This window comes from Giraffa tippelskirchi, chromosome 2 (genome assembly GCF_054371585.1).
Source record: "Giraffa tippelskirchi isolate mGirTip1 chromosome 2, T2T-mGirTip1v1.2.pri, whole genome shotgun sequence".
Lineage (NCBI taxonomy): Eukaryota > Metazoa > Chordata > Mammalia > Artiodactyla > Giraffidae > Giraffa > Giraffa tippelskirchi.
This window is the reverse complement of record NC_137276.1, coordinates 176,515,110-176,542,072: the sequence shown is the minus strand read 5'-3', so window position 1 is coordinate 176,542,072 and position 26,963 is coordinate 176,515,110. Positions and strand designations below refer to the sequence as shown.

The 26,963-nt window shown below is 47.5% G+C and overlaps 1 protein-coding gene across 4 annotated transcripts in view; it reads left to right on the top strand.

Annotated features, from left to right (window-relative positions):
- Positions 1-2,212: 2,212 nt before the first annotated feature.
- BOC (BOC cell adhesion associated, oncogene regulated) overlaps positions 2,213-26,963 on the top strand; it is a 77,902-nt gene continuing 53,151 nt past the window's right edge. For 3 of the 4 annotated variants that reach the window (XM_081572090.1, XM_081572092.1, XM_081572091.1), the window contains exons 1-2: positions 2,488-3,280; positions 7,416-7,507. The gene's annotated coding sequence lies outside the window, so the exon portion shown is untranslated. Of the gene's footprint in view, positions 2,303-2,487; positions 3,281-7,415; positions 7,508-26,963 lie in introns of those variants that run through there. The other variant, XM_081572093.1, reaches the window with a different exon arrangement.

The following is a 26,963-nucleotide window of genomic DNA, read 5'->3' as shown; positions in this document are numbered from 1 at the left end:
GACAATATACAGCCTTGACGTACTCTACTCCTTTTCCTATTTGGAACCAGTCTTTTGTTCCATGTCCAGTTCTAACTGTTGCTTCCTGACCTGCATACAGGTTTCTCAAGAGACAGGTCAGATGGTCTGGTATTCCCATCTCTTTCAGAATTTTCAACAGTTTATTGTGATCCACACAGTCAAAGGCTTTGGCATAGTCAATAAAGCAGAAATCGATGTTTTTCTTGAACTCCTTTGCTTTTTTGATGAGCCAGCAGATATTGGCAATTTGATCTCTGGTTCCTCTGCCTTTTCTAAAACCAGCTTGAACATCTGGAAGTTCATGGTTCACGTATTGCTGAAGTCTGGCTTGGAGAATTTTGAGCATTACTTTACTAGCATGTGAGATGAGTGCAATTGTGCGGTAATTTGAGCATTCTTTGGCATTGCCTTTCTTTGGGATTGGAACGAAAACTGACCTTTTCCAGTCCTGTGGCCACTGCTGAGTTTTCCAAATTTGCTGGCATATCGAGTGCAGCACTTTCACAGCATCATCTTTCAGGACTTGAAATAGCTCAACTGGAATTCCATCCCCTCCACTAGCTTTGTTCGTAGTGATGCTTTCTAAGGCCCACTTGACTTCACATTCCAGGATGTCTGGCTCTAGGTGAGTGATCACACCATCGTGATTATCTGGGTCGTGAAGATCTTTTTTGTACAGTTCTTCTGTGTATTCTTGCCACCTCTTCTTAATATCTTCTGCTCCTGTTAGGTCCATACGATTTCTGTCCTTTATCGAGCCCATCTTTGCATGAAATATTCCTTTGGTATCTCTAATTTTCTTGAACAGATCTCTAGTCTTTCCCAATCTGTTGTTTTCCTCTATTTCTTTGCATTGATCACTGAGGAAGGCTTTCTTATCTCTCCTTGCTATTCTTTGGAACTCTGCATTCAGATGGGAATATCTTTCCTTTTCTCCTTTGCTTTTCGCTTCTCTTCTCTTCCCAGCTATCCTTCAAAGAAGGAGTTCATAGTCTTTTTCACCTTGTTGAAAATGGATCATCCCCTTTATCCACTTTCCCCTGGGGACAGACCCAAGAATCCAGGCACATGGGGCTGAACATACCAGATACATCAGTAAAGAAATTGGCTCATGCCTGAATTTTCCAAAAGCATGAGAAAAAAGATAGTACAGTGTATTGATTAAAAGATATTTATGCTATGCTAAGTCGCTTCAGTCGTGTCCGACTCTGTGCGACCCCATAGACGGCAGCTCACCAGGCTCCGCCGTCCCTAGGATTCTCCAGGCAAGAATACTGGAGTGGGTTGCCATTTCTTTCTCCAGTGCATGAAAGGGAAAAGTGAAAGTGAAGTCGCTCAGTCGTGTCCGACTCTTAGCGACCCCATGGACTGTAGCCTACCAGGCTCCTCCGTCCATGGAATTTTCCAGGCAAGAGTACTGGAGTGGGGTGCCATTGCCTTCTCCAAAAGGTATTTATGTTACCCTTTTAAACATTTTTTGATTCAGGTTCAATTAAAATCATATTCAATGTAAAGTGAATTTTTGCGGATGAGAAACTAAAGAGGACAAAACCAAGGTCAGAAAGGTTAGGTGACTTTCTCAGAGTCACACAGTGGCCCCTGCCTGGGGGGGCAGTACTCCTGCCACACAGGCTGCAGCACTTTCATTCACCCCACTCTAGGCCTGCCTGACCAACTTTCAGAACAGCTTTCTTCCCACTTTGGCACAAACTTCAGGTTCACTTTGAACAAATGCCTGCCTAAACCCCTCTGGGTCTTGGTTTCCTCAACTGCAGTGTAAGGGTATGAACTGGATGACCCTTCACTATCTCTGTTTCATCCCTTACAGATTAAGAAGACCCCATTTGCCCCAACTCAAAGCATGTTCGACTTCTCAATACCCTGCAAAAGTAGTTTTTAAAATGTGGCCCAGGACCCACAGCATCAGCATCACCTGAGAACTTAAACTACAAGTGCAAATTCTTAGGCCCACCCCAGACCCTGCCGCATCAGAAATACTGCCGGGCTCAGCAAGGTTTTAATAAGCCTACAGGGGGTTCTGATGTAGCTCAAGTTTGAGAACTGATACTCTCTCTGAGTGTTATCTGCCCAACATTAAAGGGAGGGCTTAACACACGCACACAAGGAGGTAACTAACTCCTCTGCAGCCGCTACCCCTCCCTGGCCTCAGCGCTCTCGTCCTTTTCCTCAAGCTTCCATCCTGGGATGATGAATGGAGGTCAGGGCAGGGCGCTGTAAACCGAGGAGGACGCGGCAAACTCTCTCTCCCCCGACCCACCCGGTAGGTCAGAGGACGTAGCACTGGGGCTTCGGTTTCCTTATAATTTTCTCGACAGCTGCTGCCCCATTTGGGGGTAGAGGGTAGGGGAGCATTTAATAACAAAGTCTACTTTTAATGATTTATCCAATCGTTTGCAGAATGAAGGAGACCATTAAGAAGGGCGGGGTGGGTATCAGAAAAAGACCTGGGGAGAAGAGACAGGCGAGAGGAGAGGATAGTGTAGGCGAGCTACGGTCTGAGGTGAAGCTAAAGAGAAAGTGGGGGCTCAGGGGAGCCGTGGGTGTGGGAGAAAGTTAGAAGACTTTGCTTTTTGGCATGGGAAAGAACAAGAAGTTGGGGGAAAGCACGGGATTCAGGCGCAACAGAAAGAAAATGGGTGTTAGGAGAAAAACTGAGTTTGGGGAGACTTTTTTTTCTTCCAGCTTCCTTTCCAAGACTTTCTTGGCTCCACTTTGCTCCTCCCCTCCTCCCCGCCTCCTCTGCTCCCCCTCCCCCTCGCGCGGTAATGGGAGGCTCCTAGGCAGGAGAAGCAAAAGAAGGAATTGTTTGCGAGTTCAGTCATCCAAAAAAGCTTCTTCCATATGGAGGGACGGGGTGCGCAGGGCGCGGCGTTCCCTGCCTTGTCCTCCTGCGGCCACCGCCGCGGCCGCAGCTCCCTGCCGCGGGGACCCTGAGCCCCGGCCCGCCCGTGTCAGCCGCCGCGAGCGTACACTCACACACGCGCGCGCACACACTCACACTCACGCCCGCTGCAGCCACACGCGCCCGCACGCGCCCCCCCTCTCCGGCCGGCAACTTCTCCGTCCGGGGCTCCTTTGTTGCTCCCGCTGCGGCCGCCCCCCTGTTTTGTGTGTCCCTGGGTGTCACTGTGCGGGTTGTGTGCCCGTGCGGCCCCGGGCTGTGTGGCTCTCTCCGCGCCCACGGCGCTGGCCCCCCGGGCCCCCGGCTCGCCCTTCCTAGGAGCCGGCTGCACCAGAGGTGAGTCACGTCGCTGAAGTTTGTTTTCTTTTCATAAAAAGTTGTGTTTGTTGGTTTGGGGAGGGGAGGGGGCGGGTTGGCGGCCGCAGGCCGAGCGATGCCGAGGAAGCGCCGGCGGGTGGCTGATGGGGACGCGCCGGCAGCGGGAGCGGTCCGAGCGCTCTGCCCGCGGGCTCCGGCGCGGGGCTGCGGCCCAGGCTGGCTGCGGGGTGCCGGGCTGCCGTCTCCGGGCCCGGGAGCGCTGCGTCTCGTTCCCTGCGGGCGCGGTCTGGCCGATCATTCCCGGAAGCTTCCCTTGTGGAAGAAGGGCCCGGACAGCCTCCCAGACTTCCCCCGAACGTTGACACCAGTTCCAGGCTCAGAGCGCAACAGGGCCGTGGGGAGAAGCCCAGACGAAGTCTGCAAATACAGAAAACTATCGCACGCCCGTTTGGCCCCTTGGTGGGGTCAGAGTTTACCGTCTTGGCTTTTTTTTTTTTTTTTAATTATATTTTATATAGACTGAACGGACTGGGAGCAAAACAGCGCCAGGAAAACATCCCCCGCTGTAAAGGTGGAAGGGGCGAGGCTGAAGTGGGGGTGTCCAGAGGTGTCTGTGGGCTTGGAGTAGCGTGCGGTCAAATTGTGTGTGTGTGTGTGTGTGTGTGTGTGTGCGTGCGCGCGCACAGCGTCCTCCTGGGGTTGTGCTTTTGCGGGGGGGGGGGTTTGTTTGTGTAACTGAGAGGTGGGGAAATGATCCCTTGGAACAAGTGGGAAGGGGCTGTGGGGAAGGGCAGGAAACGCAAGAAGAATTTTCTGCTGGATTTTTGAAGGCTCTGCTTAACTTTCAGGATGCCAGTGTTAGTTTGCTCTTCCAGATGGTAGGAGAATTGGGGGTTGGGGGGATGGGGAGAGAACTGGAGATTAAGGAGCCCTGGGGATTTGTTTGCTTAGTTTTGTTTTCGGGATGGGGTTACAGTGGCAGGGTTGCTTGGAAGGTTGTGTGCCTCCAGAGATGTGGCAGTAGAGCTAAGAATACCCAAACCACACACCAGCAATCCTAAACAGGCACTTTCTGGGTGTGGTGGGGTATTCTGCCGCTCCCCCATCCCTTCTCAGCAAGCTCAGATGGGTTCAAATAAGTTTTTGACCCTGAGTTACCTCTTTGAATGAACCAAGAGAAAAGTATGTTTTGGTTTCAGGCCCTTGTGCCACCTCCAGGTGCCCTGTACCCAGCTCACATTCATCACCTAGATCTTTGTTATCCAGAACTTGGCGAACATTGGCCAGTGAATGAATGAAATTTTCAAAATTCTTGAATGCACACACATTTCTGATTTATTCCACAGTTGGGCCTGCAGGCAGCCCAGCCCTGTCATGGTTTGTCATCCCTTTGGGTATAGCCAATAAATCAGTCTTCATTTTCTCAAGGGCAGCATGACAGTATTAAAACAGTCTCCTTGGACTAAGGTGGGGGGCTCAGGCTCCCAAACATCTGTGTGACCTGTGTTCTGAACTTTACTTAAAGTGAATCTGAGGCAAGAGTTTGACCATTTTGAGGTGTGTAACAGGTTTCCCAGGAACGTTTCTGAGGTCTTATAATTGGTACTTTTTAATGGTTTCATAATTGAAACCCAGAAGGTTCCCATGGTAACCTTGAAGCACCTTGGGGTCCCGGGGACAGAGGTGGGGTTGGAGGGGGGACAGCACTGGAGTTATGGTTTTCCTGCGGCATGAGTGTTTGGAGTGAGTGTATGGAAAATGAGAGAAGCAAGAGTTGCTGCTTTGCTGACATTTCCTGCCCACACTCATTGCTCAGAGCTTGGCTCTTTAAGAAGCTGGAGGCCATCTACACCTATAAAATCTGAGGGTTGAGACACTGTCCTGTTCATCCTCTGTCAAGAGATCTCAGAAGAGTAACATTGCAAGGCACATTTTCTCAGGAGAAATCGCCCAAGCCACAGCATTGGCTTTACTGGGGAGAGGAAGTTGATAGAAGCCAGGATAGTTGGTTCCTTGACCACAGTTGGGATGGGAAAGTGGGGAACAGAGAGAACCCTGCTTAGCTGTTGATTGGTTGGTCAACTTGTGTTAAGAGGGTAATTTATATTCTTTTCCCTCCTCCAAATGGGTCCAGAAATTTTCCTTTCTTTGAAATGCTCTTTCAAATGTTTGGGCTTCTAGTTCTCTTCAGCAGCTTACCTGTGGTTTCCATACCGTAAGAAGGAATAAGAGATTTTACTCAAGGAATAATTCAGGGGACTTTGCCAGGGATCCCCAGGGTGTAAGCTGGGATGGTGAGAAGTAAACCTGGTGGTCATAGTATTCCATGGGACCCTGGCGATCTGAGTTCAGTTTTTGACAAAGTCCCCAGGATGGTTAAGAAATAAGAGTTTTTCCTTCCGTATCTTTTAAACAAGCGGGAAGAAGCTGAAGAGGACCCAAGTGTACCGGATAATTGCTTCCAGTACTTTCTGGCCTCTGAATAAGAAAGTATTAACCTGGCACCAGAAGATATTGTACATTGGGAGTTTGCTTTCTTTCCTCCAAATTCCAAGCCTCCTTGCTATCTAGGAAAATAAGGTGGGCGGAAGAATGGGAATTGGGGAGGCAGAGAAAAGAAAGTGATTTGTTACAGTTTTTAAAATGTATTTACTTGAACACATGGAACTTCTTGTCACCTCCATGCTTCGATTCAGCAAGCCATTTAGCAGGCGTTTCTAGTATATCAGACCCCACTCAGACTGGGAGCTTGTTTGTCCCTGAATAGGCTTTCTTAGTCAAAGGACGGTTTTCCAAAGTACTCCCCCACCCCCATTTTTATTTACTGTACAAGCATCTACTAATAATAAAGAAAATGTGTTTTAAAATTACTCATATTCCTGTACCATAACACAACTGTTTCTGTTCATCCATGTGCGTACATACTTTTCACATAGCTGCAATAAAAGTGTAGACTCTGTAGTCAGACAGGCCTGAAGTGTCTATACTTTTGACCAAAGGCTCATAGAGAACAGGTATATCCAGCCTGTATATCCCCTTTGCTATTGCTGGGAACAAGCTAAATCCTGAGAGTGCTCCCACATGGAGCCTTTACATGTAATATTTTCATTTATAAGGCTGAATCAAATATTTGGGGCCGGAGGGTGCGATGGAAGATGGTGTTTGTTTTTAATCTAGAAATCCGTGTTTACAAAAAGCGTTCCTAAGTAGGGCTCTAGCCTCCTTGGAGCCCTCAGGGTTGGAAATGGGTAGAGAAGGGGAGGTGGAATCAGGAAGTAAGGCTTAAAGGATCCATCTCAAGTGGCACTGCCCTGAGGATTAGGAAACTTGGATGGGAGCCCTGGCTCTGCTGTGGACTCCATTCACACTGACTCCATCCACTGAACCGATCGATTCCTGTGTCTCCATTACTACTGTCGGCTCCTCCCGAAACTTGCCCGGTCTCTCCTGCCCTTCCCTTTATTGTTCTACCATCCCACCGTCTTTTCCATTCCTGCTACCACTATGCTTCTTCATGCCCCGGACAGTTGTGCTGACACATGGCTGGACTCCCCACTGTCTACCTAATGCCCCTCCATGCCCATCCCCTGCTACCACCCGCCACCACCCATCTTTCATCAGTCTCATAAACAAATCATCACTCTAAGTTTACAATCTATATTTCTTAGCCCTGTCACATGTGGCTCTGTCTCATGATGATTACCTGGATAGGACCCTTCTACTCCAGGCTGACCCATCTATTAGATGACCCTTGATTTTGGTGTGTGTGGGGGTCATTCCTTACCTGTTGCCCTACCACCCCCAACCCCTTCCCTGGTAGCCCACCTTACTTTGTATGAGGGCTGCTCATAATGTGTTCTTAACAGATGTTTGGTAAATATTGATGAAAACGGTAATGGTTTTGTAAGATCAGTGACTGTTTTCAATGTAATCCTTGTTCTTCATCTATTGTTTATTCCATTTCTAGCAAAGGGCCAGGTACCTGGAGATGTAAGAAAGCCTATGATTTAGAAAAAACTGCCTTTTCTCCGTGTTCTTATTTGTAAAATGGATTAATAAGGAATTAGTCTGGTTTATAGCAATGCACCTTATAAAAAGCAAGTACTTTCAAAGTGTTTGTTTATTTTGTTTGAGACACTTTCTTTTTCCTCAGGCTCAGAACAAACTTCCTGGAACCCATGACCCATGAAGTCTTGTCAACATTCACACCGTCTGAGGCTATCAGCAATGAAGTAGAAGAAGCAGGTGAGGTTTTCTGCCCACAGTCTAATAGGTCCGGCTGCTTGGGTCAGTCATATTTTCATAGTTTGTGTTGCCACGTGAGGATAGAATGTTTCTCATCCTGCAGTATTGGAGGGGTCCAGTTTTGAGTGGAATCTGGACAAAACAGGTTGGTTCAGCTCAGATACTCTTATAGTCAGAGCTTCTTTTCCCTGGAGTGACCATGTGGATTCCCCTTTCCTGAGCCAAATTCTGTTCAACCTGTTGGATGTAAACCATTTACTATGGATTTGGAGTCTAAGACTACTGTGGGAAAGTCCTGCTTGGGTGTGGGTGAGGAAAGCCCTGTGTCCATGTGTCTACCATTGGTATTACAGCAAATGCCTTCTGGCCTGATGTACCGGGCAGTGTTTATCTCACAAAACCTAGAGGGAGTCCGTGTCGTTCCATCTTCCATCTTCATTCCATCTTCTGAAATAAAGTTAGGAAATAGTTTGTCTTTTCCTAATGGAGAATTTGGCCTTATCTTCAAAGAAGGTCTTTGATGTTTGGGACAGTTATTGGGCAGTAAGAGTTTTGAAATCACAGGAGAAAGATGAGAGCCAGTGATTCACAATCAACCTACCTTGCTTGCCAGGGAAAATGTTGAGAAAAGCCTCAACTACTTCTCCTGGTTAGTAACAGGAAAGTACATAATATGGGTTGAATTTTTTTAAAAAAATCATCTAAAAGGAGCTGAGCAGCAGAAAATACGGCAAAGAAATGCTTATTCTCCTCCAAACTGAGTTTGGACATCAGTGGACAAGATGAGGGTGATGACTCGTGTGGAGGTTGGAGCCTTCATCCTTTCAACAAGTTTTTTATTGAGTGCCCGGACTAATACCAGAGCCCGCACCTTCCAGAATTCCATGACTGCAGGGAAGGGACAAGCAGGGCACAGCAGTGCAGACCCCAGTGTGAAAGTTCTTGGGCTGGATCGTGAAGCAAGGCTTCTGGAGTGGGGAGAGCTAGTATCTCAGGCTGCCCTAGAGGTTGAGGTGGGGCTGGCAGGACTGAAACATCCTTCCTGCAAATGTGCTTTTCCTCAGAGGATAACAGGCTGAGGAATTCTTAAGACAGGATATTTCAAGTTCAGAGTATTTTTTTTTTTTTTAATTTTAGTAAAGTTAAAAACTGGAATCTCTACATTGAATGCAGAATCTCAGAAATGTGAGTCTTCGACAAGGTTCTAAAAGCAGTGACTGAGTAGCTTTCAGGGGGCAAAGGAGAAACACGTGATTGTCTTTTCTTTCTCATCCCATCAGATTTTAGCTGTGAACGCCAGAAACATGCGCCTGAAGCATCTTTTCCCTTTTCAGTTTTGTTTGTTCTACTGTCTGGGGTAGGTTTGCTTAGTTCCGAAGTCATTCCCAGAGTAGGAAGTGAGGAGACGTTTATTTTAGGGACACATAAAAGTTACTGGGCTCTCCATTTGCCCAGGACCCTCCTTGACTGCCAAGAGGGGGCTTAGACAGGATGGGAGCTCCAGGTAAGAGGAGAAGGGTGTGTGGAACCAGCTGACCTTGGAGGTTCCCCTGCCCAGGCCAGGCTGAAATTGGACTCTTAAAGGGAGCACTCCCTCACCTTTCCTGGCCTGCCAATATTTTTCCAGAATAGTCCCAGCCAAGTGGCTTTACTAGTCTGAACTTACCTAACATTACAATCCCAGCAGGTTTATTAGGTGTGGGTCACAGTTAATTGGAGAGGAAAATTGGGGGGTTCTGAGTTTATTACTTTTCTGTGAAAGCAGAGGTTGCTCTAAATTACTTCACAAAGCATCTCCCCCACTTTTCAGTCTGATGACTATCATCCCACAGAGGTGTGATGGTAGCGCGTCCTTTTTTACACACCTGTGCTCACGTGGGGAGGATTTCGTCATGTAGTCAGTCAACACAGTACCTGCTTTTGCAAGTGAGACCACATAAAGTGATGGAAATTCATGACTGTTTACTTCTGTCATTATGAATGGATGTTTTGTAGTGAACAAGTTACATAAAAATCAGCTGTGCTATAGCCAAGAGCTAGAGTCTAATGGCTCTTCCATTGCACAGGCCTGCCAAGCAGTCACCTGCAGCCCTCCCTGGACAGCGTTGGTGGTCTCACGATCGTGAAGACCGCGTCAGCGCCAGGTGAAAGCCCCACAGTCAGGTGCCTGGTGTTCTGTAGGCTTCTGTTCCAGAGACGCAGGCTGGGTAATCAGGCCCGGCTTTCGCCTGCCTGGACGGTGGCAGCTTGCCAGCACGTTTCACTGGGTGGTCTTCAACAATGGGAGAGAGTAGGGGTGGGGAGCTCAGCTCTTCTACCCAAAGGGGAACCAGAAGGTTGGCAGCCAATTCCCTGTCACTGAGACACCACAAAGGTCTTGAGTGTGGGTGAAAAGAATGGAACAGGTTGCTGAAGGCAGTATTGTGATGGAGTTATCTTTGTTCCCCTGATTTTACAAACAAAGCTTTGCATACATGTGGAGATGCTCCCCTAAGAGGGCGAGCATACATGAGCTGCAGGTGCCCTTCCTTCAGCACAAGAGGGGAGAATCATTCCCCATTTGGGGAATCATCTATGGACCCAAAGGGCAGGCTGAGACCAGCAGATCCCAGAGCCAAAGAGGCAGCTTTGCTTGCCTCCATCCTCCTTCCGATGACGTGGAGAACAAGACCTGCCAGTTAGTGAGACCTGCTGCAAACCAGGGTGCTGTGCTTAGTCCTATGAGCACTGTCCTGCAATCCCCCAGCAGTCCTGTGAAGATGGGCAGCATGATCCTACTCAGCAGATAAGGGAGTTTAAGCCTAAATGATTGTAGGGACCTGTTGCGGTCTCACAGCTGGTAAGTGGCCAAGCCAAGATTGTACAGCCAGGCTGCTGACTCCAAAACTCACGCTTTGAGAAGGAAAAAAAGTATCCAGACAATCACTCTCCCTAAGCAGAGCTCCCTTAGCTTGGGAAAACTGTTTCTTTTGCAGCTAACAAAGTGCAAGGGGCAGGTGGCGGCCTTTGTGAGACTTGCCTTAAGAGACATGAATTGAAAACTGGGGCCACAACTGGAAGGTCCTGACTGTCTTCGTAGCAGTCAAGGCATGAGGGAAGCCGGATCCTGAGACCCAGCTGATGTCCAGCTCCTCAGGCAGTGCTGAAAGCTGCTGCTGTCTTGGGTCTCTTCTTGGAATGTGTCTCCCGGCTTTTTCTCCCTCTGGGACATCATCCGAACTGTCTGTCTCAGTCTCTGCTTCCACTGCAGGTGCCAACTGAATCCACAGGCTCCTCGGATCTCTGCAAGTCTGATCAAGTAGGTCCTCTGGGCCTCGGTGGGGTGAGGGGGAGAAGGCGTTTTGCCCAGCAGATACTTTTCCTGGTCAGGAAAAGTGGCAGCTTGTGCAGAAAAATACCCTGGGGAAGGAAGTAGCAACTTTGACAGACAGGTAACTGACAGGAGATGGTACCTGCCAGGCACATACTCACAGAGCAGTCAGGAGAAAGAATTCTGCAGGCTGTTACCTGCAGAGCGAAACTGACTCTCCCTGCTGGCTTCAGAGAGCCGGGAGGTTTGCCTGTGATGAGCCTGCAGTTGCCCTTGGTTCCTTGTTTTTCTTTAACAAATGTGGAAATCCTGAAGCCAGGATGTTCTGGCTTTATGTGTGTGTGTGTGGAGGGGGGAGGCGGTGGTGGGTGTAGGGATGGGACTCAGGACACCTGGGTTTAAGATTTAATTATGTGACCAACTAGTTGGATAACCAAGAGGAAATCGTGGGAACTGTGAGCCTCTATTACCTCATCTTCACAAGCTGCCTTCTCAGGGCACTATAAGGATGCAGAGAAATGGCACAAAGGAACACTTTTGATGCAGAAGGTTCTACTCACCTCAAAAGCCTCTGGCATCTGTGCTCACCCAAGATGAGTTAGGAGATGACACTTGAGGGCTTGGGCAGAGGTCAGAGTCTGGGCCAAGGGCTGCGTCTGCTTCTGTGGCTATGTTTATTTTGTTCTGTTTTCTTTTGTTTTTTATTGGAGTATAATTGATTTAGCATAGTGGACTTCCCTGGTGGCTTAGATGGTAAAGAATCTGCCTGCAATGCAGGAGACCTGAGTTCGATCCCTGGGTCGGGAACATCCCCTGGAGGAGGGAATGGCAACCGACTCCAGTATTCTTGCCTGGAGAATTCCATGGGCTGGTCTGGTGGTCATAGAGTCACAAAGCCCCTGGGTTCACAAAGAATCAGACATGACTGAGCAACTAAGACTTTCAACACAATTTTCATAGTTGATTTACAATATTTTATTAGTTTCAGGTGTATAGCAAAGTGAATTAATTATACATATATCCGCTCTTTTAGATTCTTTTCACATGTTGGCCATTACAAAGTATTGACTAGAGTTCCCTGTGTGATACAGTAGGTTCTTATCAGGTATATATTTTATATATATGTTTAGTTGCTCAGTTGCATCCAACTCTTTGCAACCCTATGGACTATAGCCCACCATGCTCCTATGTCCATGGGATTCTCCAGGCAAGAATATTGCAGTGGGTAGTCATTCCCTTCTCCAGGGAATCTTTTTGACCCAGAGATAGATCCTGGAACTCCTGTATTGCAGGCAGATTCTTTACCATCTGAGCTACCAGGGAAGCCCATTTTATATATAGTAGTATATATGTGTCAGTCCTGGTCTCCCAATTTACCCCTTTCCCCCTTATACCCTGGTAACCATAAATGTGTTTTCTGTGTCTGTGACTCTACTTCTGTTTTGTAAATAAGTTCATTTGTACCTTTTTAAAAAAAAATAGATTCCATGTATAAGTGTATTTGTTTTCTAAGAGTGGGGGCCTGAACTGAAGGCAGTTAGGTCCTATTGCCAAACAAGCTGCTTTTCCCTCTCTTGTGGGAAAAGACAGTGAAGGTCTCAGGATCTAGCAGGAGTTGAGAGAAGAAAAGATCTCATGTCAAGAAGATCCTGAGAGAGGAAGGAACAGAGGAGTCTGAGGAGTATCAGGGGGACCCCACCTGAGAGAACAGAGGTTTGGAGTGAATCTTATTAGACAAAGGTGCAGAAGAAAGATGATATTTGCAGGAGGCAGCAGTGTTTCTGGGGCCACTTCCAGGTTGGAGATTGAGTGGCATCCTGTTTAAGGATGGGCTTTGGGACCAGACAGGCTCAGGTTTGTACATGACTTTGCCAGTTGCTAGGTGTACGACCCTGGGCTAGTCACCTAAACTCTGAAAACCTAGGTTCTTAAAGTTGTTGCAAAAAAGCAGCAAGACACTGCATATAAAGCACACAAAATGCATTGTGAACATTCAGTAGAAGGTGGCTGTTAATAGGAAAGGAAAGAAAAACAGATTGGAAAAAGTGTTCTTGCTGGATTGGGCAGCTGGGAAGATGAGTAGGTAGAAGATGCCCTGGTGGAACCCCACTGGCTCAAGGCTATATAGTGATGAGGGAATGAGAAGATGGTGAGAGTGAGGAGCCCACAATGGGGCAAGGCCCCAGCCCAGGTGTACCTGACGGTACCAGTCCTCAGGCCTGGTCACCGAGGAAACAGCTTCCACCCAGCCTCTCCTCTGCCTCTTCCTTGATTCAGCACATTCCATTCTACTGGTTAGGCCCCAAACTTGAGAGTCACCTTTGACTCTGTTCTTTCTCTTATACTCCACTTTAAGTTGACAAATGATCTTGGCTTTGCTTCTAAGATGTATTTATAATCCTGCAACTTCACACCATCCTCATTTTCCATCAACATTTGCTTACCTGGTTTGTTGGGGTATCTTCCTAAGTGTTCTCCCTGCCTCACTCACCCCTGACCTCCCTGCCCGGAGTCTATTCTTCATAGAAAAATCAGTGTCAGCTTGCAAAAGAGGAGCCAGGCGAGGTCACTTCTCTGCTCAACACTCTCCATTGTTGTATTCAGAGAAAACTCCACACACCATCACGCCTTCCGCATACCCTAACCCTAGCCTGTTTCATCTGTGATATGAGGAGCACTGGATGAATTTGAGAGTAGTTCACTTCCCCACACATGGAGGCCTGGTGGGAGTCAGGCCCTGTGCTAGGCACACAGGAAGCAGACATGGTCTCTGCAGTGGCAGAGTTGACAGCGTGCAAGTTCAAGGAAGAGCAGGTTTGGATGTCTGCCCATGAGGGGATAGATCTGACTTCATCTTAGTCATTTCTGGCTTGGTTCTAGATTTAGAAACTAAAGAAGAGTAAAAATAGGGACCAGTATCTCAAGAGGTCTCATGCTGACAATAAATGTGCTTAAGAAATTACACTACCGAGATCCCCAGACCCAACATCTACAGCATCTCAGGGAGCTGGGAATGGTCCAGGGCTTCCCCTCTAGATTTTTTTAACTTAAAAAGAAATTAATAGCCTTAAAAAAAAAAAAAAAAGCAGTTTAGGTTAATAATAAAAAATTAAGTGAAAATTACAGGGAGTTGCCACATACCCTTAACCCCCGCCAATTGCCCCTATTACTAACATCTTACATTGGTGTAATGCATTTGTTACAATTGATGAGTCGGTGTTGACACATCATTATTAAAGTCCATAGTTTACATTGAGACTCATTTTTTGTTATACAATGTATGGTTTTGACAAATGCATAATGACACGTGTCCACCATTATTACAGTGTCAGACAGAAAAATAATTTTTACTGCCTAAAAATCCCCTGTGCTCTACCTCTTTGGCCTTCCTTACTTTTCTCTCCCAATTGCTGGTAACCACTGCTCTTTCTACAGTCTTCGTAGCTCATTTCCAGAATGTCACGTAGTTGGAATCACAAGTACATATAGTCCAGATTGGCTTCTTTCACTTAGCCATCTCCTTCAGTCAGTTTTAAGCATGGCCTTCTCTGAGCATGCCACCCCCACCCCATCCATCTGGGGTACGAGGTGCTGACGAAGGGCGGGCCCACAGCCGATCCTAAGACCACCTGCCCAGAACCCAGGGGTCTGCGGTGCTGCCGCTCTGTTGTTGCCCATGGAACACGCCCGGCCCTGGTGCTACTGGAGTTCAGCCCAGGCTGGTAAACTGTCAGTTGCTGCCTGTGTTTTGGTTCCACATCTGGAAATATCAGCTGAGCAGACCTTCCGTCCCACTCTTAAGTAGAGAGACAGGAGGAGCCTGCATCAGGCTGTTTGCCTTCCTTCTCAGAAGTTTGTTTTACTTGCTCTGGAGCTTCGGACGAGCGGCGGGGAAGTGATCCTCTGGGGCAAGCAGGGCAGGCCGCCCTCCTTCACACCACATCCGGCGGCCCCACAGCTCCCTCAGCCTCTGAGGGTGCTGCCCCAGCCCCAGTGTGTCTGCCGAGTCCTGAGGGGGATCCAGTACCGGGGCTGGTTTGTGGTTATTCAGGAGGAAGAATGATCCGGCACCAACAGAGCGAGAGCATTTCCCCTGCTAAGAGGTGCTTCGGTCTGCAGTCACCCTCAAAAGCAAACGAGGATTTCTTGGGAGTGTGGTGGCAGGAACCCCAGTTTTCAGTATCCTCACCAGTCACTCGATAGCAAGGCTCTCTGGGGATGGGGGTAATGATGGATTTTATAACAGGAGCAGAGGAAAGGGCTCTTCCAACCCTGCTCCACCTTGGGACCACAGAGGAAAGGGCAGTGCATGTGAATGGGGTCACCTGGGCCATCTGGTTGAACCAGGCTGAAAACTACTAACCAGGCAGTGGTACATGGAGAGGGATCCAACCCTGGGGAGCAGGGACTGAAACTTAGACCCCAGCTTTCATTGCTCCCTGTGTGGAGTAAACAGAGCCATGGCCAGCTGGTACCCTCTCCGAAGGACACCAGGCAGGGGCCTCAGAGTTCAGTACACAGGAGAAAGAAGACATGGCCCTCAGACTGTAGAAACTCCATGCCCGTGACCTCAATTCTTCCCACCTCCTCCTCTGGTTTGCTCTTTGCCGAGCCCACCCTTCCATCTGCAGCCATTCAGTGGAACATCCATTCAGTGTTCTTCCTACTTCCTAGTGGAAGTGGAGACTAATGGTACCTGTCCAGGTTTGTTACCAAGAGGGTGAACACTAGTGTAGTGGAGTGTTTAGTGATCCTCAGACTCTTCAGAGATGAATTCTCTACAGACTAACTGTTCTTGCTTTTGTTGTTGATTCTGGAATCAGGGTGGTACGCCCTTCCCCCTCGTGTCTTCCTGGGTCTCCCTCCAGCGTCTGGAAGGCTGTAACTGATTATTGACCATCGACACTTGGGAGGCCTTGGCCCTTGTCTCAGTTTGCCTGTGGAAGCTGAGGGCAGAAAACTGGTAACCATGTGAGAGTGAGACCTGTGTTTCCTACCAAATCCAGCCTTCCCTCCTGAGTCATCCCCTCACATGCTGTCCCCCTGGGAGGTACAGTGAGAGTCCTGATGGGGTATCCCAGACCAGCTTCTGTAGGTGCAGCCAGGCAGGGGCCTTGTCTGCTAAACCGAAAGATAAATACATGATCTGACAAAGCATTTGGGGGGGCAGGGGGCTTTTTTCCCCTCTGATTTTTTGGTGAAAAAAAAAATCTCAAAAACACTGAGTTTATAAATATCTTGTAATATTTAAAACACACCCTTTAGTACAAGGAATGGCATTCTGTACTGTGGGTGCCATGCCAGGACCTCCCCATGGCATGGTCCCTGTTAGAGTAGATTATGCTGGAAGGTGTGGCGTGGGCCTCGCCACGTGATGCTCCAGTGAGTGCTGGTGGAAGGAAGTCTCCAGGGCAGTCTGAGTCCTCTCTAGTAGTTTCTCTCCAGGAAAAAGCCTGTGGGAACTAGGGCAGGGTCCCAATTTTACTTACCACTACCCTCCTCCCCTCTCTTGACAAAGTCTCCATGGCCGCGGAATAGGGAGGCTCCTAAACTGCTGAGTTCTACAGCTTTCAAAGTCAAGAGGTAAGAGGACCAGCTTGACCCACCATGATAGGCAGGCAGAACTCATTTTCCCCACACAAGGAGGCTACTCTAAGTGCTGGTGCTGACACCCATGGTCCAGATGGGGAAATGAGAATGAGGCTTTGTTTCTTTGAAACCCAGTCAAGATGAGGTGTGAGACCCTTCCCCGGGCGTGGGTTCTGACCTGTCTCCCACGCTCTGAAACTCATGATGCCTGCTTCATCCGGCCTCCCTTCAGTCACTGAGGATTTGCACTGAGCTGCTTCTCCAAAGACCTAGCAGTAAACCTTGCCAGGAGCAGTGCTGTTTGTGCCTCCAGGCACCTTCCACATGGCCCCAAAGACATGTTCTTAACCATTTAAAAGTGGCCTTTCAATTGATCAGCCAACAGATTATTGAGTACCATGCCTGGGGCCCTTAAGATGCTTAAGACCCAGACTGAATATTTCCCAAGTCCAAGCAAGAGGTCATTGAACCGCATTATCTACCTTCTCTCATTGGAAGAGCTCTTGACTCAGAGGGGGTGCTAGATGTCACCATTATTGCCATCATGATTATTACTACTTTGGCTTTTGAGATAAGCTGTTGGTTTATAATTCTTTCCCAAGAAAGGGGTGGGACTGCCTCTTTGGCCCAACAATGGGGAGTCTTTGAAGATTGAAGAGCGGTATACTGCCCTCCATTACTAGAACCTGGATGCTCGTGGAAACCTGCCTGACAGTGTTGTTTGGCTTAATTGAGGTGACATGGGGGATGGTGGGAGAAAGGTGTTCTGGAAGTTGGTGAAGAACTGAGAAGGTTTGGGGCAATCTTGTTCTAGTCATTCTATTGAAAAAGCAAGTGTTAGTATTATTTAAAAACTCAATACACAAGAGCAGAAAGAAGAGAATCATGAACCCTGTGTACCCATCATCCAGATTCAACAACTTTCAAGACAAACAGAAGAGTTTTTTTTTTTTAATCTTTGTTTTCATTATTCTGCCCTGTGTGCAGATAGGGCAAAAATGAATGCCACAAGGGCCCCCTTTCCAAAAGCAGTGTGTGATCCAGTCTCCCCATGCCCTCCTAATAAGGGCGTGTAAAGGAAAGAGCACCAGTCCAGGGCACTCGGGTTTGAGTCTCAGTTGCTCCATGCTGCTCTGAGATGTTTGTGTATCTCCTTTACCAGATGTTGAGCTCTTAGAGAAAGCTTGAACTTTATCTTTGGATCCACAGAGCTTAACATTGAATGAGCACTCAATACATGTTGACTGACAAGCACTCGATACATGTTGCCTTGTGTCAGGCAAGGGGTTGTATGAGTCAGGATGGGTTCCATCTGGACAGTTGTAAGTGATGTGAGTACTTAATTCACCATTTGGGGAGGAAAGAGGGCAGTTGATGGGGTTTAGAGTTGAGTAAAGTAAGTGAAAGTGTTAGTTAATCAGTCATGTCCGACTCTTTGTGACCCCCATGGACTGTAGCCCGCCAGGCTCCTCTGCCTGGATTGTCCAGGCAAGAATACTGGAGAGGGTTGCATTCCCTTCTCCAGGGGATCTTCCCCACCCAGGGATTGAACCTGGGTTTCCTGCATGGCAGGCTGATTCTTTACCATCTGAGCCACCAAGTTGAGTCAGGCTGTTATCTGAACCCTGGGGGTTCCTCAATGGGTGAAGGGTGAGGTGTGATTGTTCTATAGTGCAAGGGCTCCTGGTTTTGCCCAGAAGGAAGAAGTCAGCAGCAAGAGAGAAAGGAGAGAGCTGGATTGGAGCTGCTCTCTGCCTGGCGCTCAAGTTCAGGAGTCTGCAGGCCAGAGCGTCGGGGGATAGGAGTGTAAGCATGGCGACTCCAGCTCCAACCCTGTTTTTCTGGGTGGCCACAAGCAGTCTGCAAGCCGCCTGCACCACCAGGGCCCAGAAGCACTGTTTTATTCATTTGGGAGTTGGCAAGAAGCCTGCCTGTCCAAGTGTGAGGACCAGAGTCTGCTTTTGGCCTGTGGAGTGCTGCGCAGCTCAGCTGCTCTGTGGCCCCCTGGGCAGGGGTGTGATGGTGTGAAACGGGTATTGGAGCCACTAGAGGGGTGATGCTGCAACCCCCTCAGGCATGACCCTGGGTGTTTACCAACAGGGGCCTCAGGCAGGGTGTTCCAGGACCCACACAGACCCCAGGGAGGTCTCAAGCCCTGACTTTCATCAGCGACCTACTCCTCCCCTTCCCTGCCTGGTCTTTTTCAGTTTAAACTTCCAGCTCTGTCCTCCCCTCCCATACACGCATGATGTGTATGTGAGTGTTTTAATTTTTATTCTTGGCAGAAGTTAAGACACAAAATGGATTTGGAAGGAGATGAAACCAGTCTGGGTATATGCCGGGCAGCAGCAGCTTCATTCCTGGAGTGGGAGGACCACAGATGGGGAGGGGCAGGGTGGGACCCACATCTCTAAGGTGGGGGTGGGGAGCTGTCTCTTTCCCGGCAGGGGCCAAACTGAAAATCCATTCCTTGGGGAAGGCTAAATTTTTAGCCCTTTGGGATGTCAGAAAGCCAGTTCCTGGGGAGCCAAAGCCCTCTCTAGTGCAATCTGGTGTCAAGTGGGTGTGGGACCCCTAGATGGCCCACACCTGTTCCACTTCCTGGTGGTCTGTGAGCCCCTGAGACTGTTCTGAGTTTGTTAAGGGAATGGCATTTCAGGTTTTCATGTGCAAACGCTAACATGTGCATATGCTTGGAAAACTGCTAGTCTCCTACTAACCTCCCTGCTGTGGGTGGCCCCAGCAGAGGTGACTATGGCCCAGGGACCTGTTGGAGTATCTGCTACCATGGAAGTTGTCTTGGCCCCCAAAGTAGATGCTGTTTGCAATGGTGGTCTCCTTTCGGGGTTTTTATTTCTGTGGGGAGAGGAGAAAACTAGGAATCTTCAAGTCCAGAAAATATCTGGAAAGAGCTGAGAGAAACAGTGAGAAAATGTTTCATTCATTAAAATATATTAAGGTATTCAATTTGTAAAATAAATTTTTTTTTTTAGCTTTAAAAATGGCAAAAATTTCTCTAAAAATAATAACAGCAGGGAACATCTTTATACAAAGCTCACAATTCCACAGTCTCAACCATGGTGTCCAGTGCAGCCAGGGCATTTCTGGAAGCCCTTCATTGTCCCAATGATCAGCACATCCATGGCAGAGACTCCCAACGGTTCCCAACCCTGGCTGCACATTACAGTTTCCAGGAGAGAGGTCTGAAAATGCTGATGCTTGGGCCCCACCTCTACAGGTTCTTACTGAATTTGCCTGAGGTGCCGCTCAGGCATTGATGTGTTTTAGTGTCCCTATATGATTGTTCTATGAAGCCAGCGTTGGGAACCTCCAGTCTTATGGTTATTGTGTAAGAACAGAAGGAAGATGAGAGAGGCCAGATTAAGAAACAGAGAATTTTATTGTCTCTCACTACATGCTGGTGCATATTACTTGGATCCAGACTCAGTGGGCTGCTGCCAACTTTTAGATGGGATTGAGGTGCTCGGACCTCAGGACTGACTCAGATGGGGTGGGGGACAGTGCATCTTCAGAAACTGGCTGCAGAGTGCATTGTGGGACCTGTTGAACCAATCCCTCCCAAAACATGGTGGCTAGTCCATGACTCCAACCCAGACTGATTTTGGGTTTGTTTGTTTGTTTTCAACCCTCCTCAATTTCCTTTTTTGGTTTGCCTCCTTGAGTCTATTAAGGACTCCAAGACCAGCAGGCAGAGGAAGTAGATAACCTTGGCTTTGATTCCTTTCCTTGAGCAAGATGTGTAAGATCTCTAAGCCTCAGTTGCTGCATTTGTAGAATGGGGATGACAATACTACCCCCTTCACGGAGGTAGATCCCCCTGGTGGCTCAGACGGTAAAGAATCTGCCTGCCAATGCAGGAAACAGGTTTGATCCCTGGGTTATGAAGATCTCCTGGAGAAGGAAATGGCAACCCACTCTAGTATTCTTGCCTGGAGAATTCCATGGACAGAGGAGCTTGGCAGACTACAGTCCATGGGGTTGCCAAGAGTCAGACATGACTAAGTGACTAATACTTCCACTTCACAGAGGTAGAGGTTAGACAATGTGCACATTGTCTCACACATAGTAACTCAACAAATTGTCATAAACTCTTTTATGCTGACTGAATATTTTTTCCGATTCTGAATATTTGCTATAACCTCATATTGCGACAGAACGTGGTATGTTACATTCACTAAATCAGGATGACTTTTAATTATGTTTACAAATCAGTTAAATTAGGAAATTAGTGATTTAGCAGGAAACAAGAAAGGCAATCTTTAAATGTTAATATGCCCAGCATTGTAATTTCAGCAAACTAAGCACGTGATGGATATTTTATACAACTTACTAAAAGTAAATTTCAGGTTTGTGAAGGTTGTTAAAAGAATATTAAATGTGTTTTTGTTTTCTCCAAAATACTTGTCCATCTTGTATGGAAACAATAGAATCCTAGAATTAGGGGAGGGCTTCTTTACAAGCCAGAGGAATTGACTTTAGAAATGGATGCAGGAAACTCTATAGTTGTGATCATGGAGCAAAAAGCAACATTTTTATAGCCCAAGGAGTTGTTAGGAAATGAGGTCCCAGGCCTAGGGGAGGATAAATTTTCAGTGATGATGTGATAATATTTGGGGACAGTTTTGTTTTTTTTTAATTTATCTTTTTAATTACAAAAGTGATAACTATGTACCCACTTTGAATGTTTCTGAAGTGTTTGACATAAAAAGTGCAAATCTCCTACTCCTCAGAAACAACTGATGTTAACATTTAAATGTCTCCTGACCTTATCCTGTGACAACCCAAATAGCTGTACACCACATATTCACATGTGATTTTTAAAAATTACAAACATGGGATGCTGTTTTACAAATTGCTTTTGGGATATTCTCCAGGAACCTCTTAGGCCAACATTTCCCAAAGTGTATTTGATGAAATTCTCCTCACTAATGGTAGTCTGAGAAAAAAGAGTAGTGTGGTCAAGTCAGTCCAGGCCTGTGGTCAAATAAGTCCAGGCCTGTGGTTAAGTGAGTTCAGCCTCAGTCCCCCTCTTGATGATTCACAATGTGTAATAGCATATTAAAGGCTCTGACAAGGCCTGCACTAAAAAAACCTAATTTGATTTTCTTAACAGGGTTTCCCTGAATTCTTTTTGCTAGCACATTTTAACCTCTGACAGGTTTTTAGAAGCGCTGTTTTAGGCATTCCTCACCAACCTTCCCTCCACCTACTCCCTCTCCTCCAACTGCAGCCTCATGGGGTAGGCAGGAAGAAAAAAGCTCATCCGTTCATTTAGTTAACAAAACATGTGCTCCTACTAGGTGCCAAGCATGTGATAGATGCTGAGGCTCTAGTAATGTGTAGACTGCCCTGGGAGGCTCCAGCACAGCCTCAGTATTAGTCACACAGGATGGTGTGCACCTGGGCCTGTGGAGCGTCAGCAGGGATCCTCCACAGCTGTGGAGCCCAGGAGGAGCAGCTCATATTATCCCCACCCCTTCCGCCCAACCCTTCAACACGTCGCCCATCCCTCTCCCCCACACACTTCTCTAGGCTATAAATAGTGGTGCCTGACCCAGCTGGCATGATGCCATGTGTTTGTTTTCTCTGCGTGTATCAACCCTGCCCCCAGACCACTGGGCTTCACAAGTTGGGGAGAGCTGATGGGAGTTGGGGTCCCAGGCTTCCAGCAGAAGACAAGGACAGACGGTTGGGCTGGAGCATGCTTCAGGTTTCCAGATTGGTATTTATTTTAAGTTTTAGGTGGTTTAAAAGAGCTTTCTAAGTGAGGAAGATTGAGGGTGGGTGAGGGAATGAATGTGTATATTTGGGGGTCAGAGAGGTGAAGAAAGTCTGTTTGTATGAGGTCAGATAGGAAAAAAGTAAACTGTCATGATGCCAAAGCGTACTTACCAGCTGGAGAGCTGGGGTTGTTTGCTGTGTTAGCGCATGTGCACACGCATGTGTGTGTGTGTGTGTGTGTGTGTGTGTTGCCTGTCCTAGAGGCACTGAGTGTACATGCCCAGAGCAGGGTGCCTGCGAAGCCTGGTGGCAGGGTCTGGCCCCTGAGGTATTTACCTGTTGTTAAACCTCTTTTGTTGAAATACCAGGGGCGAATCTGCAACAGGGATCAGACTAATGGAAGTCCTTCCTCAAGTAACCCTAAAGGAAGTTACTCAGATTGAATAAGTTGCTGTCATTTATTGAAAAGCTGCTTCATACCAATTGTTACTCTAGATAATTTGCTAATGTGATGTTTTTGCTTCAGCATTCTTGTGTGAGAGATTTTATCATCCCGTGTCAAAATGCCTCCTCCTGAATGTTGGGGTCAGGGTTTCTTGCTTGCAGGAGAGTCTAGGAGAGACACTGCCAGTTTCATAGTGCAGTTGGGTCAGAGGCCAACTGAAAAGAGGCAGCTTCTGATCCCATCAGGGCCCTGACTTAGCAGTTCAGCCATTTTGCCCCGTGGCTCAGCTTTTCGGTTGAATGCTTCAGATTTCCTGCTGGAATGCACAAGCCTGTTAAGGGGAGGCCTGTGTGTCTGTGTGTTAGGGGGTTGATGTATGAGTGTGTGTCTGTGTGCTGGAGTTGGGGCTGGTCTTGCCCAGCACTTGGCTTGAATCAGCCCCAGAAGCACACAGGTCAAGAAGTGGCAGCCTGAGTCTCATCACTCTGGGTCACAGAACCTGAGACCAATTTTGAGTCTTGAGGAAGGTATGGGTGTGGGGCCTTGGTTGCTTAATCATGAGGAAGGGGCATAGAAATCAACTGCAGGAGGCCGCTTAGTTGGAATTGGTGGTAATTATGCTGCCTAACAGAGTAAATCAGTATTTTCAACACCCTCCAAAGTCCTAAGAAAAAGTTCCCTCTTGACTATATGACTACACTTTTCTCTCCTCTCTACCATACCCTTTCACTTTTGTGTCTCCAGTTGTTATTCATTCACTCAGCAGGTGTTTGCTGAATACCTAGTGTTAGACACTGAAGATGCCCCTGTAATAAGATCACTGGCATTCCTGATCCCTGAAGCCTTTGGTCCAGTAGCCAGTAAACAATTAACATGATGGTGCTTCCACCGATAAGTGCAGTGTGACAAGAGCTGCTGGCCCAACTGCTGCCTGACATAGAGTGGATGCTGGGGACGTCCCTAGCCAAGGGAAGCCAGTTTCCTTGGGTGCCTGCTTGTCCTCACACTCTCTTCCCCCCTCCTTCTTGGCAAGCCCACCTCCACCCACCTGATGTTTGAATGCTATAACAGGGAAGACCCTGTCCGTCTGCCAATGCAGGAGACGCAGCAGATTGCAGGTTCCATCCCTAGATTGGGAAAATTCCTGGAGGAGGAAATGGCACATGCACTCCAGTATTCTTGCCTGGCGAATTCCATGAGCAGGGGAGCCTAGCAGGGCTACAGCCCATGGGGTCTCAGAGTTGGACACGACTGACCATGCATACATGTGGGCTCCTAGAGGGAGGGCGATCTCAGACACCCATACATCTTCTTCCCAGCTCAAGCTCTGCTTTGCAGCAGAAGCAGCCCTCGGGGTTCAGATCCAAACTCCAAGGATCAAATGGAGTCAGAAAAGATCTTGGAGGTAGGTCTTTACAGCTTAGCAAGCATTCATTCACATAATAGATTATGTGTCCAGGAGAGAGACTTGTATATAAATGAGGTACAACACAGTGGGAGAAGTGATGATGACAAAGCTGAGGCTTCAGAAGTCCTCATAGGCTTCCATTAGCTCTAAGCCTCTTACCTACTTGAAGGGATGTATTTTGATGAATCTCCCAGGACTATGCTAGGAATGAGCATGGACGATGGGAAGGGGGATTCTTTTAGGACTTGTGAAAAGGACTAAGTTGGAGGACTGACCTGCTGTGCTGTGCTGAGCCTGAGTGTACACATGTGTGTGCCACATTTTTTTGTCATGACTAATGCCTTTGCTAGTAGTTCTGGTTCTTTGCCTGCACTTTATAAAACCCAGTCTGTCTTTGATCTTTTCTTGAGGCCCTGCTGCATTGAGTAAAATAGAAAGATGTTGTCAAAGTGAACATTGACTAGGTTCCAAGTTCTTTAAGGATGGATAACTGCCAGGTTTTCTCTCCATCCCCTCCACCCTCCATACAGTGCATGGCACCTAGTGGGTGCTTAGTGTGGTTTTGCTGAACTGACCTGAATTCTACCCTGAGCCCACCCTGGGACTTCTGCCTCTCATCAGGAGTGACTTTGGCGTTGCCAGCTGTTTTATCTGCTCCATTCAACATGAACACTAAGCAGAGCAGCCTTGTCTGTCTTACTCTTCTTTGGAGCCAAATCCTGTTATTTTCTGGATCGTTTGTGAAAAATGCGTTTTCTGTGGTTCTGTGTATGTTGCAGACTTGCTCTCGGGTGTATTTCCTGGGATAATACATCCTGTTCTTGCCAGGGCTCCATTGTCTCAGTGGGCACCTTTCAGCGGAATCTGTGTTCCGGCCTTCTTCTCTTCAGCCGGCTTATGATAGCAAGGTTTGTGTTCACACATGGCTCACAAAGTCCTTTGTCTAAAGTCCTTTGTCCTAAGAGATAGGACTTAAATGCTGTTAAGATCTGCCTCAAGTGCTGTTTGGGTCTGGGACTGGTTTATGTACTGTTGGTGCAGTCTACCGGAGCTCTAATTAACTCCTTTTACATTGGATCTCGCATCAGCCATGTACATCAAAAGCCTTGGAGGTGGATGCTCCTGTTTCCTCTTCAGTCACTGTTAACCATATTACTTTATTGTTTACTTGTGTGGCTATAGCCTGGGCCATAGGCTGTAATTAGAAACAGGTAGGTGCAAAAAGAGCAGGCGGGTTGTTGTGGCTTTGTGTGCTAACCGATGAGGTTGGACGTGGGCTCCATTCTGGGGCTGGGAATGAGGGGAGGGTCACAGAGGAGTTGAGGGTGTGTTTTCCTTTCTATGAACACTTCTCCATAACTTCTTGTCCCAAATGACTTGCTGTCTGACAGTGATCTTTCCCTTTTCTCTGCGAACAAGTAGAGACACCACAGAGAAATTATCATCATTATCATCATTATCATCATCAAGAAAGTGCAGAGAGAGGGCATAAATGGGGGGATGGCAGGAGAGGTTATTAGCTTAAGTGATATAAATGTTGACTAGTGTTGGGTGGAGATGGAGAGGCTAGAATTGTCTTGCCACAAACTTGGGAATTATAGTACCATCTGAGGATCTCCTATCTCATCAGGCTGTTGTGAGGTTCTGTGAAGCACTATAGAATGTAAGTGTTACTGCTTTTTTCCAACAAAGAATATTTCTTGAACTTCTGATGCATGTGTTGTAGGGCAGCAACATCAGGCCGTTGCTTCATTGTGTACAGCTTATGAGGAAAAATGAGCAAAGAGGACATAGCACATGTGTCTGGAGTTCAAATGCAACATGTCCTTAGGTCCTAAAGGACATTAATCTCAAAAGCCCACCAGGTGGCAATGCCACTGTGTGAAATTAGACCTGCAGTGAGTGGCTTTCAGTAGGAAATACTAAGCAGTTTACCCAAAGGCACCCCCTATCAAGGGTGGAAGTAGCAGAGCTCCTAGCCAAACCCAAGGTTTTTCAGTACCTGATCCTGCAGAGTTTCAATGTTGTCACTTAGTAGAGAAGCTCTGTCTATGATACAAATTTCACATGAGCCCTAATGTCCTTTTGTGGTAAAGCATCAAGAGGGAGTTTAATAACCTCTCTCCCCATCTCTAAAGGGAACGTAGCACTCCCTGAGCTGTGAAAGTGATCGTGTGTGTGCGCCCTAGCACTGGGCTGGGCACAGAGTTCGTGCTCAGCATATTCAGTGGCCTTACCCACATCTCTGCTCTCATCTCTCCTACCCTCCCCATGCTTTCTGTTCAGGCCTGAACTTGTCCTGTTTCTCACTTAACAGCTTTCTTTCGCCTTCTCCCATCCCTCTTTCCTTGCCTCCTTCCACCCTGGCCTCAAGCTCAGGCCATGTTGACACTGGCTAAATGAAGCCCAGTCACAGTATCATCCTAGATGAGATTCCTTGCAGTTCAGGGGCTGCAGGAAGCCTGAAGCTTGAGGCTTAGTTGGGTGTTTGTTTTGGGAGAAGAGATAAGAAGGAGAACAAAGAAGGCTCTTGAGTGAAACCTCAAGAGCATGTGCTTGAGCACTTGGCCTTCCACAAGGGCTGCCTACTCATCCAAGGGCCATTTGGGTTTGAAAAATAAAGGCCACCATTAAACTTGTTTCCCCGTGAAAAACTGCTTGGTTCCACCACTGATAAATGTGTCTCTGTGCATTCCTTCTATAGGTTCATGGGTCAGATTAACGTTTTTTCTCAATCCCAAATTTCTAATCTGAATAAACCCTTTGGTTCAGCAGACATTGACTGAGCCCCTAATGTGCCAAGGCTTTTCTTGGGGCTAGTGTTACTGAGATAAATTGGACACATCCTTGCCTTCAGGAAGTTTATATTCTGAGAAAAGAGACACATCACAGATAGACAAATCCATATATCATCATGGAAATGTTGCAGTAGGTACGCAAACTGTTTTAGAAATTGAGGTGA